Source organism: Pyrgilauda ruficollis, unplaced genomic scaffold, assembly GCF_017590135.1.
Source record: "Pyrgilauda ruficollis isolate IOZ18807 unplaced genomic scaffold, ASM1759013v1 scaffold54, whole genome shotgun sequence".
Lineage (NCBI taxonomy): Eukaryota > Metazoa > Chordata > Aves > Passeriformes > Passeridae > Pyrgilauda > Pyrgilauda ruficollis.
The window spans coordinates 7,106,631-7,118,015 of NW_024527044.1; positions in this window are offsets into that span (position 1 = coordinate 7,106,631).

Sequence of the window (11,385 nt, forward strand, 5' to 3'; positions counted from 1 at the left end):
GGGGGGGGTATGAGCTCAGGTGGTAGAAAACTGAGGGAAAGGAGGGGAATTTAATAAGGTTATTACTAGGGGGAAAGGGAAAAAAAATGAGGCAGTGGTGTAGAGGAGCGTGGGAGAGGGGGAAATGCCCAAATCCCCAAACACACTCACACACACACAAAGGTCAGTGGGATCAGCTGCTTCAAGAGACTTTTGGGCAGCCCCATGCACAGGCTGCTTGCTGGAGAGCATTTCTGACCAGCCCAGCTCCTGCTTCCTCGGGGAAACCTTGAAAAGGATGAACCCCAGCCCTTACTGGAGATGCCAGCCCAGACAACACCCCTGGGGTGCCACAAAGCCACAAAGGACCCAGGAGAGGAGGATGAAGGGACCAACTGCTCCTTTGCTGAAGGTAATGCCTGTAATTTCCTTTTTTTCTCATGTAATACCTCCTGTGTGTGAGATTTATGGAATGCACAGGCAACAGCCAGTGCCTCACATCCAGGGCTGTGGAAAGAATCCTAAGGAGCTCTAGGCAGGGCAAATGATGCCATGGATGGAAAAAGGAGATGAGGTGGGGTGGTGTCCTCATGGTTCAAACAGAGCCCCAGACTCATTAGCAAATTCCCAGGGATCTGACCACTCTGCCTGGATGTAATCTCTGGCTGTGGCACCAGAGCATCCTTTCAAAGTGGGTGTGTTCAGGCTCTTAGCTGCGGACAGACCACTCCCAGGGATGTTCTTGATTTTCAGGAGCATCTTCAGACCTTCAGGAGTTTTGTTCTCAAGGGTTGTTGTTTGGAGCCCTGTTGGCCAGGTCTCTCCTCTCAGAAGTCAGCCTTTCATGGACCACGGGGGTACAGGGACTGCTGGGGAAGGGCTGTAGGGTGTGGGGGGATGATTTCATCCCTGGGAAGCTCTGCAATCTCAGATTGTTCCCAAGGAGCCTCCTTTGACAGCAAAGGGTGCCCAGGTGATGAACACCTTCCAGGGGAAGTGACCTGATTTTAATTCTCACCTTGAAATAAGTGGTGACCAGCAGGTTCCCACTAGTGTCACCCTGTCACCATGTCCAACTGTTAAATTATGTTATCCCCACACTATTTTTGGTTTATTTAATGCTCCAGAATCATGACTGGGCAATGAGGTGGTTTCTCCGTTTCACCAAGGAAAACCAGAAGTACAGGCAGCCACAGGTCCAAATCCATCCCCCTTGCCCTCAGACCCTTCAGTGAGGAGTTTAAATGATGAGCACAGCCACCTCTGGCTTCTTCTGGAATCAACAGAGAGAGGCAGCCCCCTCTGGACACACTCCTGGGCCCTGTCTGTGGGTCCTTGCTCTCCATGGTGGCTGTTCCCAGTTTTTCCAGCCTGTTAGAATTACTGTTTAATTTAACTGGGAATGAATGACTGAAGCTGTCAAAGCCCACTGTGGGTTTATCCTCCTCTTGTCTCAGCTCATTCCCTCATTTTCCCTGTTCTCGGATCACAAGTAGAGGAACTCACAAAAAAACCCCAAACAAATAGAGGAAAAGGGCACTGTGCTGTTTCCCAAGGCTGCACAAGAGGCTTCCTGCCCTCCAGGAACTCCAGCCTGGGGAAGGGTTTGTGATATGAGGAAACCCAAAAATCCCCAGATAAACAGTCTCAGGTGCAGTAAAAAGACAAGGATGATTCTCCTCTTTTTCAAGCCGGTGGCAAAAATCCTGCTGGGCTTCTTGAAAGACAGTTACCGTAAATTATTTGCATTCAAGATATGGGGGAAAAGGGAAAACCAAGGAGCAAGGGAGGCCATGCTGAAGATGTATGGGCATTTCTACAGGCACTCCAGTTTGTTCCAGGCAAATTATTGCACCTCTGTGCCTCAGTTTCCCCACCCAAATTCTGGGGATGTTAATGACCTTAGCTCAAGGGCAGTTACTCTTCTCTGATGCAAAGAATCAGACTGGTTAAATAAAATATGATGGAGCTAAACCAGCCTGAAGATCTCAGTTTAAAATCACCAGATACAACAAAACATATAACTTAGAGACCTGCAATATGAATATCTTTTTATAGTGAAACAAAAAGGTTAACAAGGAGGTGAGCAGGGTGGACAGGCACCTTACAAGAACTGCTGGTGATTCTGACACAGCCTTTCTAAATAGCCTCGGGCAACTCAATTATTTTCTCCTTTATGCCTCCCTTTTTTAAGGAACTGAATGTCAGGACATGGGGGCTGGGTGATGTTTCAGAGGTGGTCACTGAGACCTTACTTCCACAGAGGCAGAGAGCTCATCACCCCAGTTTATGGAGCAAACTCAATAAACTTTGAGACACTCCCATTAAACCCCAACAGAGTTAAAAAAAAAAAAAAAAAAAAAAAAAGGCTCTTGAAACTTTTCCAAAACCCAAGGGCCTAAATAAAGTCTCTGGTTAGATATAGGCAATTTTTTGCAGACAGAGGCAAACTTGATTTCTTGAGTTTTAAGCTTCCTGGAGACTGTGGTTAAGACAGTGTTAAGATGAAACTCTGCTTCAAAAATCTCCCCTGAGATAACTAATTTGGCTCACAAGGCTAAAATGCTAACCTGACTGACTTGCCCACAGAAAAGTTGCAGAAGAGCCAAGAAAAAGCTCTACGTGAGTTTTTGCCTCATGTGAGGTGCCTTTTGGTGCAGGCAGGGGGAAAATGAGGTTAATTCAAAAAATGCAATGATTTGGGCACAAATATTTCCTTTGGAGAAGGTCAGAGCATTAGGAATTGACTTTAAGTCAATGGGATCACTCCTATTTATCCCTGCCCTTCTTTGCACTGCTGTCACATCCATGTAGCTCTCTGTGCATGTGGGTGTAGACAGGAAAACCAAAGGCTGAGCAGCCTCCCTCCTTCCAGTAACAACTGCTCCCTGGAAAGCATTCATCCTGCAATCCAGGCTGGAAAAAGAGACTTGACAGAGAGCCCAGACGAGCGACTGCCCAGATGCCAGGGGTATCAGAAAACCCATTTTGGGAGTGTCACCTCCCCTCTCGCCCTGGTGACAAACCCTCCCAGGCACAGGGACCCTTGCAGGACAGCTGCCCCATTCTTTCCTCCTTCTTTTCCTCATGCCAGGCAGGGACAGATGTGGCTCTGGATCTGCCTCAGATGATTGGGTTACTCCAAATGGCTCTAAAAGGACATGGACTGTTGGCTCTTAGTTTGCATATCTGCCGTTCACAAGGAATATAATATTCCAGGGTGGGCAAAAAGAGAGATGCTGGCTGTGAATGGATGCTTTTATATCCTATTGACTTCTTTCTTTTCCTTCCTGGCCTTTGTGGCCATTCCTGCCAATCTTTTGTACTCAAGTATCTGTCCCAGTCAATTATTTAATTTCCAACTATTTAGCTATCATTTCCTAATCCACATGTCTTCATTCTGCCTGGTTTGGTTTTCATAAATCTTGGAATAGTTTGGTCTGTAAATTCAACTTAGTGAGTCTTTACTGCAACAGTCCCAGTTGATTCCAGTCAATGCATTTCATACAAATCTTGCTCCAATTAGGTTTTAACATCATCAATAAATTCCCATTTATACCAACATAAGATTTTAAAATCCCAGTCTACAAGTTGGATCAGAATAGCATGCATAAATGAGGAATATTCACCTACCCACATGGTTGGAATCAAGGATCTTCCCACTAACTAAGGCCCATTTATACCAACATAAGATTTTAAAATCCCAGTCTACAAGTTGGATCAGAATAGCATGCATAAATGAGGAATATTTACCTACCTACATGGTTGGGATCAAGGATCTTCCCACTAAGTATGTTTCCTCATTAATCACTCTGAATCCATTATTTGATCCCAGAATTTCCACAGTACTTTGATACAGTCCCATGAGAAATTTACAAAAATGCTATCAGTAGGCACCACTAATGGTTTTAAACTGAGGACTAATAAGGCTAAGAAGATATATCTCTTACTTCTTTTTTGTTGATGGCTCATGTAAACAGATCCATGCACTCAAAAATCTGGGAAGCCACAGCCTGTGCCATGGCTCTGCTGAAATCTCTTGAATTTTTACCCTGATGTCAGCAGGACTCATCTTCCTCTCCTCCTCTGAGTCAAAGGCCTTCATCTAACTGGGATATAAATATTACACTGAGTTCTTAATCTCAAAATGTAGTTAATGTAGTTGAATGCTCCTATAACATTGCTCTGGCTTACATTTAGGGGGAAAAAAAAAGGGGGGGGGGAATATTTTTAACACCTCTGTTGTGCTTGGTGTACAAATCTCTAAATAATGGAAATTCAAGTGCCACTCCTGGATCTAGGAACTTTTAAACAATATAATTCCCTGTGTCACTGACTGACTCATCTCTTTCTGTAGAATTTGCATTCATTTGTTTGTTCAGGTACTGAGGTTCTTGAAATAATGACTACATGAAATTCCCTGCCATTAATTTCTCAAGAAATCACAAAGAAAAGTCTGGCTTTAAGACAAACAATCAGCTTCCCCCAAAAGCCATTCATCCCTTCACTGCAGCCAGTAGGGATTTTTGTACAAGCAAAATTACTTGGAGCAACATGTATGATATGAAAATCATGAAGTTTTTAAGTGAAAATAAATTTGAGCCATTTTTACGCTCTTCACTCTGTAAATCCATTGCCCCAGCTGAGTATTAACACGAGCAATGCCACGGGATGGATTTCCACCCTAAAACCTTCTGCAGACATCATTACATCAGGTACTGACACAGGTTTGAACAGCTGACAGGAGAAATTATAGGGGCAGAGAAACCCAAGTGGTGGTGTGTGAGAGGTGAAAAATCAGCAATGTCAGACACTGGGGGACACTGCAAAATTGATATTTCCTGAAGTAGCAACATTCAGGGGAACACCTCGGCCACAGGGGAGGATGGAGAGCCCTGCAGGCATGGAGAGAGCTCTGACCCAACTTCTCCATCACCATAATAAAATGCCTGGGGAGTGACAGCAAAGCTGGGCGGGGGAGCCATGCCCCAGAGAGAACTGGAGCCTCTGAGGAGTGTGTGCAGAGCTGCTCTGTGCTCTGCAATGTGTACTGAGCCTGCCTTCAAAGAGGATTTATGTTTCCTTCAAAGCTTGGGGTTATTCCCATGCTGATTTTAGTGCTTCTCATCACTTGAGATAATTCCTTGGTCTTTTGGCTCTTTAGGAAGAAAAAACATGAGAGAAAGGCTTATTTTCCTGTCCTGTGTGGAATGGTTGTGTAGTAGAAACTTGGGTATTCCCTCCCCTTTTCCATCCTCAGAGGAGTTTCCACTTAGAAATAAATCATCTTTGTGAATCTGTGCCATGAACAAATTGATTCCAAAGTTGTTTCCCAAACATGGCCAAAACTCCCTTTGAGCATCCCTGAGGATGAGAGTGTACAACAACCCCAAATCAAGGATTAGCATAGGAGGGGACTCCAGGATACTTTGCTTTCCACTTCTGAAGATAATTTCTATCATTAAATGCAGAAATCCATCCCTATGTCCTGCCCTCCATGCCATGACAGGCTCCTCTCAAAGGAGCACCAGGGCACTGCACAAGCTGGAACATGGGAAATTCAAACTGGATATCTCTAAACAGGTTTTTCACCATCAGCTTGGTCAAACTCCAGGAAACACACCCCAAAAAACTGAGAGAACTCCGTCCTTGAGGAGATTAAAGCTCGACTAGACATGGTGCTGAGCAACCTGATCTAAGCTGCTCCTGCTTGGAGCCCTCCAGATCCTTCTGACCCAAACCACTCTGTGTGTGACCTTTGGACTTAAACTTGTTTCTGATCAGCCAGGGCAGGTTCTGGTGAGCTGCTGTTTGGCTCTGAAAGCACTGCCTGCTTGGCCAGGCAGCTCTCCAGGGCAGGGACACATCCCTGTGTGTGTATCAGCAACTCCTCTGCTCAGTCCTCCAGGTCCTCAGTACAAATAATAATGATAAAGTAAAAGGAAAGAACATAGTCTATCACTTCTCACTCATGTAACTTTTTTTTACAGCACACTTTAGTTTTTGAGGATTTCAGGGATGTCAAAAAAAGTCCAGGACCTTCTCCAACATGCACTTCCATGAGATTCCAACCTTCAGCACTGTGCAGAGGCACACACAAGAATGTTTGCTGACCCACAGACACTGAAAAAAATCAGAACCACCTGAAAACATCCCACCAAAACATCCCAGAGTGCTGCAGGGCACCAGGGAAGTTACAAAGGTTGTGCTGTCACTGCTTTTCCAAGGAGGAAGCAGACTGTTGCCTCTGAAACACGTCTGAGGAGCAGCATTACCCCTTCAGGAGTGGAGGATGCAGAGCTCTCCTGCTGGCCAGAAGGCACAAGCCAGGCTTCTCTTATGAGATGACATGCTTCTTTATATCCCCATATGGATTAGGCTGCTATGGAATGTAAGGAAGTGTGTGGTTTCAGGGAGACATCGCCCGTGTCCTCTGCTCCCAGCGGCTGCAAGGAGTCCAAAGATTTCCTGGAAATGCGCTTCATTTGAATTTGACTTTGTCAAACAGAGCCAGGCAGTTTATGTTCACTCTACAGTGCCCTCAGCAGCCACAGAGGGCACAGAGGGATCTGAACATCTAAAAAGGTTGCAAATTCCTGAATCCATGCAGGTTTGATAAGTAGGATATATTCTGTACATCTTTCACTGGAAAAAAGCATGGAGTAAGCAGACTGTGGGTTTCAACTAATCCATGTAATATTCACATGGTACTGAAAGTGCTTTTCAAGGGCTTTCTGAGAACCACTACATCCCAGAGAACATCAATAATTTATAGAATCATAGAATGGTTTGGGGACCTTGAAGCTCATCTGTTTCCAACACCTTCCTCTATCCCAGTTTGCTCCAAGCCCCGTCCAGCCTGGCCTGGGACACTTCCAGGGGTGGGGCAGCCACAGCTTCTCTGGAAAGTCTGTTCCAGGGCCTCACCACCCTCAGCCAAGAATTTCTTCCCAATATCTAATCTAGATCTACCCTATTTCATGTTGCCATCCATTCTCAGATGGTGGGAAATGCTTTGGATTAAGTGACACAGAGGAAGAATTAAAAAGCACTGGGTAGGACTGACTGGTGAGGAGCAGAACTGAGTATGATCCAGATGTCACAAAATTCTCCTCTGTACGCCCAGGCATTCATAACAAGATCTTCTTTAATGGGATTAAAATGAATGCTACAGGACAGGAATTAATAGTGGACTGTTGAGGATGAATTCATTGCACTGCCTCAGTACAGTAACAGGACAGGCTGCAGGAGGTCTCATCCTAATTAATACGACACCATGGAGCTAAGCAGGCACACAGCCTTCTCAAAAACAGTGGGATTTTTTCCCCAAACCTGTATTGTCATGACTCAGGACAGTCCTGCCATGTCACAAATGTCCCTTCCTCCTCTGAGCACTGTTTGATATTTTATTCTAATAACATTGTCTAGCAACGAGCTCAGTGGTGGGGTTGGTTTTTTTGTTTGTTTGTTTGTTTGGGGTTTTTTGTTTTGTTTTGGTTTTGGTTTTTTGGAGGTTTTTTTGGGTTTTTTTTTTTTTGTTTGTTTGTTTTGTTTTGTTTTTGGGTTTTGTTTTTGGGGTTTTTTTTGTTTTTTTGGTTTTTTTGGGTTTTTTTGCAAACAGTGGACCAGTTGCCTTTGAGCCCTCTAGGACAGCCTGGAGATCCTGGATGTCACCAGGATATCCTGTTACATGGAGCTGAAGAGTTCAAACCATTTCTCATACATTACTTTCTTCCACTATAGGCCAAATATTCAAAACTCAAGGCAGTTTTCATTCAGTCTTAATTTATTTTAAGAAAGAATTTAGAAGAATTTTTGAAACAACTGTTCTTATCATTAAGGCCTAGGACTGAAAGGCTTTCAGACCTCCACTTCCCCTGGGAAATTTTAGGAATTCCACCCCATAGTACACCTTAACAAACCCAATCTAGTTAGAAGCTTAAAAACCATATGCATGTTTCAGTGATTAATGTTCACAACTTAATCATCTTCAAACTCCTGACTGGCCAAGGGATGGCCCTTGACCAGTTCTAACAGCAAAGCTGAGCTCAGGAGCTGTTAGGGTCAGTCCCAGTTGACACAGGTCAAAACTGTGCCAGCAACTGTGCAAAACACAGCAGAAACCACTGAGTTCCTGTGCCTGCACCTCAGCCCTATAAAATGTACCAATATAGACCCTGAAACCAATGACATTTATGTTCCTCAGCCACCAGGATGCTTTGCAAAATTTCAGTCTGAATCAAAGCCAGGGCTGCTGCATCTGACCCAGGCTCTGTGGTCTCCTAGATGTAATTCAGGAAAGCACTTGTCAAACCCTTATTTCATCCTGTCCTTCTTGTACAGAACCAACTCCTAGGTTGTGATAATTTAGAAGAGTAATTTAGCAGAGAAAAATTATCCTTTTTTTCCTTCTGAGCTGCACCTAAGGCAGAATGGCAGCAGGCCAAGGGAGGGGATTCTCTCCCTCTGCCTTTCTCAGGTGAGACTCCACCTGCAGAGCTGCCTCCAGTCCAGCATCAGAAGGATGTGGAGCTGCTGGAGAGGGTCCAGAGGAGGCCACAGAGATGCTCCAAGGGCTGGAGCCCCTCTGCTCTGGGGCCAGGCTGGGAGAGCTGGGGGTGCTCACCTGGAGAAAAGAAGGATCCAGAGAGACCTCAGAGCCCCTTCCAGGGCCTAAAGGGGCTCCAGGAGAGCTGGAGAGGGACTTGGGACAAAGGATGGAGGGACAGGACACAGGGAATGGCTTCCCATTGCCAGGGAAGGGCAGGGATAGATGGGATATTGGGAAGGAATTCTTGGCTGTGAGGATGAGGGGGCCCTGGCACAGGGTGCCCAGAGAAGCTGTGGCTGCCCCTGAATCCCTGGAAGTGTCCAAGGCCAGGCTGGACAGGGCTTGGAGCAACCTGGGATAGTGGAAGGCATCCCTACCCATGGCAGGGTGTTAGAACTGAATGGTCCTTAATGTCCCTTCTAAGCCAAATCATTCCATGGTTCTAAATCATAAAAACTAGGCAAGACAGAAAGGCACCCAATGGAATGAGCAGTCAGGGGTGTGAATCCTGGCAGGGGTGTGAATCCTGACCCATGTTCCTCCCTGGCTTTGCTGATCAACCCATTGTCCGTGTCTCAATCCCACCTCTTCCTTTCTGCACCTGGTGGTCTCTTCACCTTTATGGTGATGGAAACCTGCTGCAGTCTGTGGCACTGTGGACTTTACTTAGTTGCCAAAAAGTTGCCAAAAAGTTGTCCCCCAATGCCCTTGGAGACAGCTTAAGAATGGCTTCCAGTGGCTTTCTTCAGCTCTGTGCTGTGCCACACCTGCACATTACACGTGGCTGTCCCAGACCACCTGTGGCTCCTTGGATGGTGCCAGGTGCTCACGTGTTGGCAAACGAAGCCAAACTTCTGGCTGGCCAGCTGAGCCTGTCCCCAGCCTTGGCTGACGGCATAAATGTGGGGTTTAACCCTGGGGTGGAATCCCATCCCTTATTTACTTTCTGCAGCTGTTCCCAGCCTGTTCTGCCAGAGCCTGGGATCAGCAGTGACTCTTCCTGCACAGCAAGGGCCAGGATTGAGTTACAGGCACACACACACTGGCAGGGACACGGGGCTAAGGTTTGGGAAAACTTACAGCCTGTCTGGGCGGTCAAGGCCACTGGTTTAACTCTGTTCTTTCCTTCTCCTCTACTTGTGTAACCACACCCAGAGCATGACAGAAGGTAAAAAACTCCAATTCTTCCCAAATTTTGACAAGTTTGCAACATTCTAGTGCTGATGGGGCAGAGTATGAAGTGCTTTTTGTAACTGGAAGCCTGCAGGAGGTGTTTCTTTGGCAGCAAGGTAGATGTTTCCATAGGGAATATTGAATTTAATTTGCTGATGCTTCCTTTGCTAATGAATACCTCAATGAACAAAAAGAAAGTATGAAGCAAGCACAGGAGTCCAGAGGTTACTCAAATTAATATTCCTCCCAACACTGAGCTACAAAGAAGAAAATGAAACGGAGGGAGAATAGGGAAAGAGAAAGAAGCAGGAAGGAAAGCGCCGTGTGAAGGTGTCCCCATGCAGGGGAGCTGGAACAAGACAATCTTTATGGTCCCTCCCAACACAAACTATTCCATGGTTCTGTGGAGAGTGGTGAGGTCTCCTCAGGTGGTGTCACAAGTGCTGCACCACCCTCCTGTCCCTGTGAGCAGAGGCCATCCCCGTGTCCCCGGTCTCACGTGTCCCGTTCCCGTTGCAGGTGGGGAGCGGCAGAGCCGAGCGCGCGCTGCGGTCTGGAGCTATGCTCTGCTCTGGCTGGTCAAACGGAACCAAGCCCGTCCTCCTCGGAGGTTTGGTCCCCTTCAACCAGCTATAGCAGTGTGGAAAACACCAAGCCAGGAAGATTTGCCTGCCTCTGCCTTAGCTCAGCCCCACCAGCCCTTCCTGCCGGATGGATCTGCTGCTGCTGCTCCGAACATCTCCAGAGGTGCGCCTGGGGATGGGACACCTGGAAAGGTTTGGGATAGGCTTTTGGTTTTCATAAGCATCACTGCAAGCAGGGCTACTCCACCATTTCCTTCATCCCTGGAAGTGTTCCAGGCCAGTTTGAACGGGGCTTGGAGTAACCTGGTCTAGTGGAAGGTGTTCCTGCCCACAGCAGGAGGGTTGGAATGAAATGAGCTTTAAGGTCCCTTCCAACCCAAAACATTCCATGATTACCAGAGGCTCAAAATATCATATACAAAGCTGTTGGCTCTGAAAAAGTTCAGCAGATTTCTAAATCAGCATGGATCTGCAGAGCCACAACCCTCTTTATTCTCTTTCCCTATCAAACTTGCATCCACACTCTTCCTTTTGCTTGGACTGACAGTCCAAGTAATCTGCAATTAAATTATTAAAAAAAAAAAATCATACAGAACATGGGCAACAATTTTCATGTTCTTGAAAACCCTCTGTGTCCAAGTGTCTTTTTTACTTATTTAATGCAAGAAGAAGCTATAAATAACCATAATCTGTACAGCAAAGGTTTTTGACATCAGTTATCCTGTATCCACTCAGCCACAACACACATACCAGATCACACATCTCCATGAGAGGTATCTTCTGAATCTTCCCACCCACACCACACTGCAGCTAATGAAGAAAAACATCCAAACAACTTGAAAATGGCTTTTCTGACCTGTTCTCTGAGCCAGGCAATGAATTCTGATCTAACTTCAGACATTCAGCTCAGCTTCACCCTGCCAAAAAAATTTCAAAGCTGTTAATAAATAAATGAACAAATGCATATCAAAATAAGTTCTTTATGTGCATCATCCATGACATTGTTATTTTTTGCTGGATGGATGGGGAGGAAAGTGCATAGGTGCAGCAGAATGAGGAATAGCATCAGTCTGTTCCAAAGCATTTTGGATCCCTGTT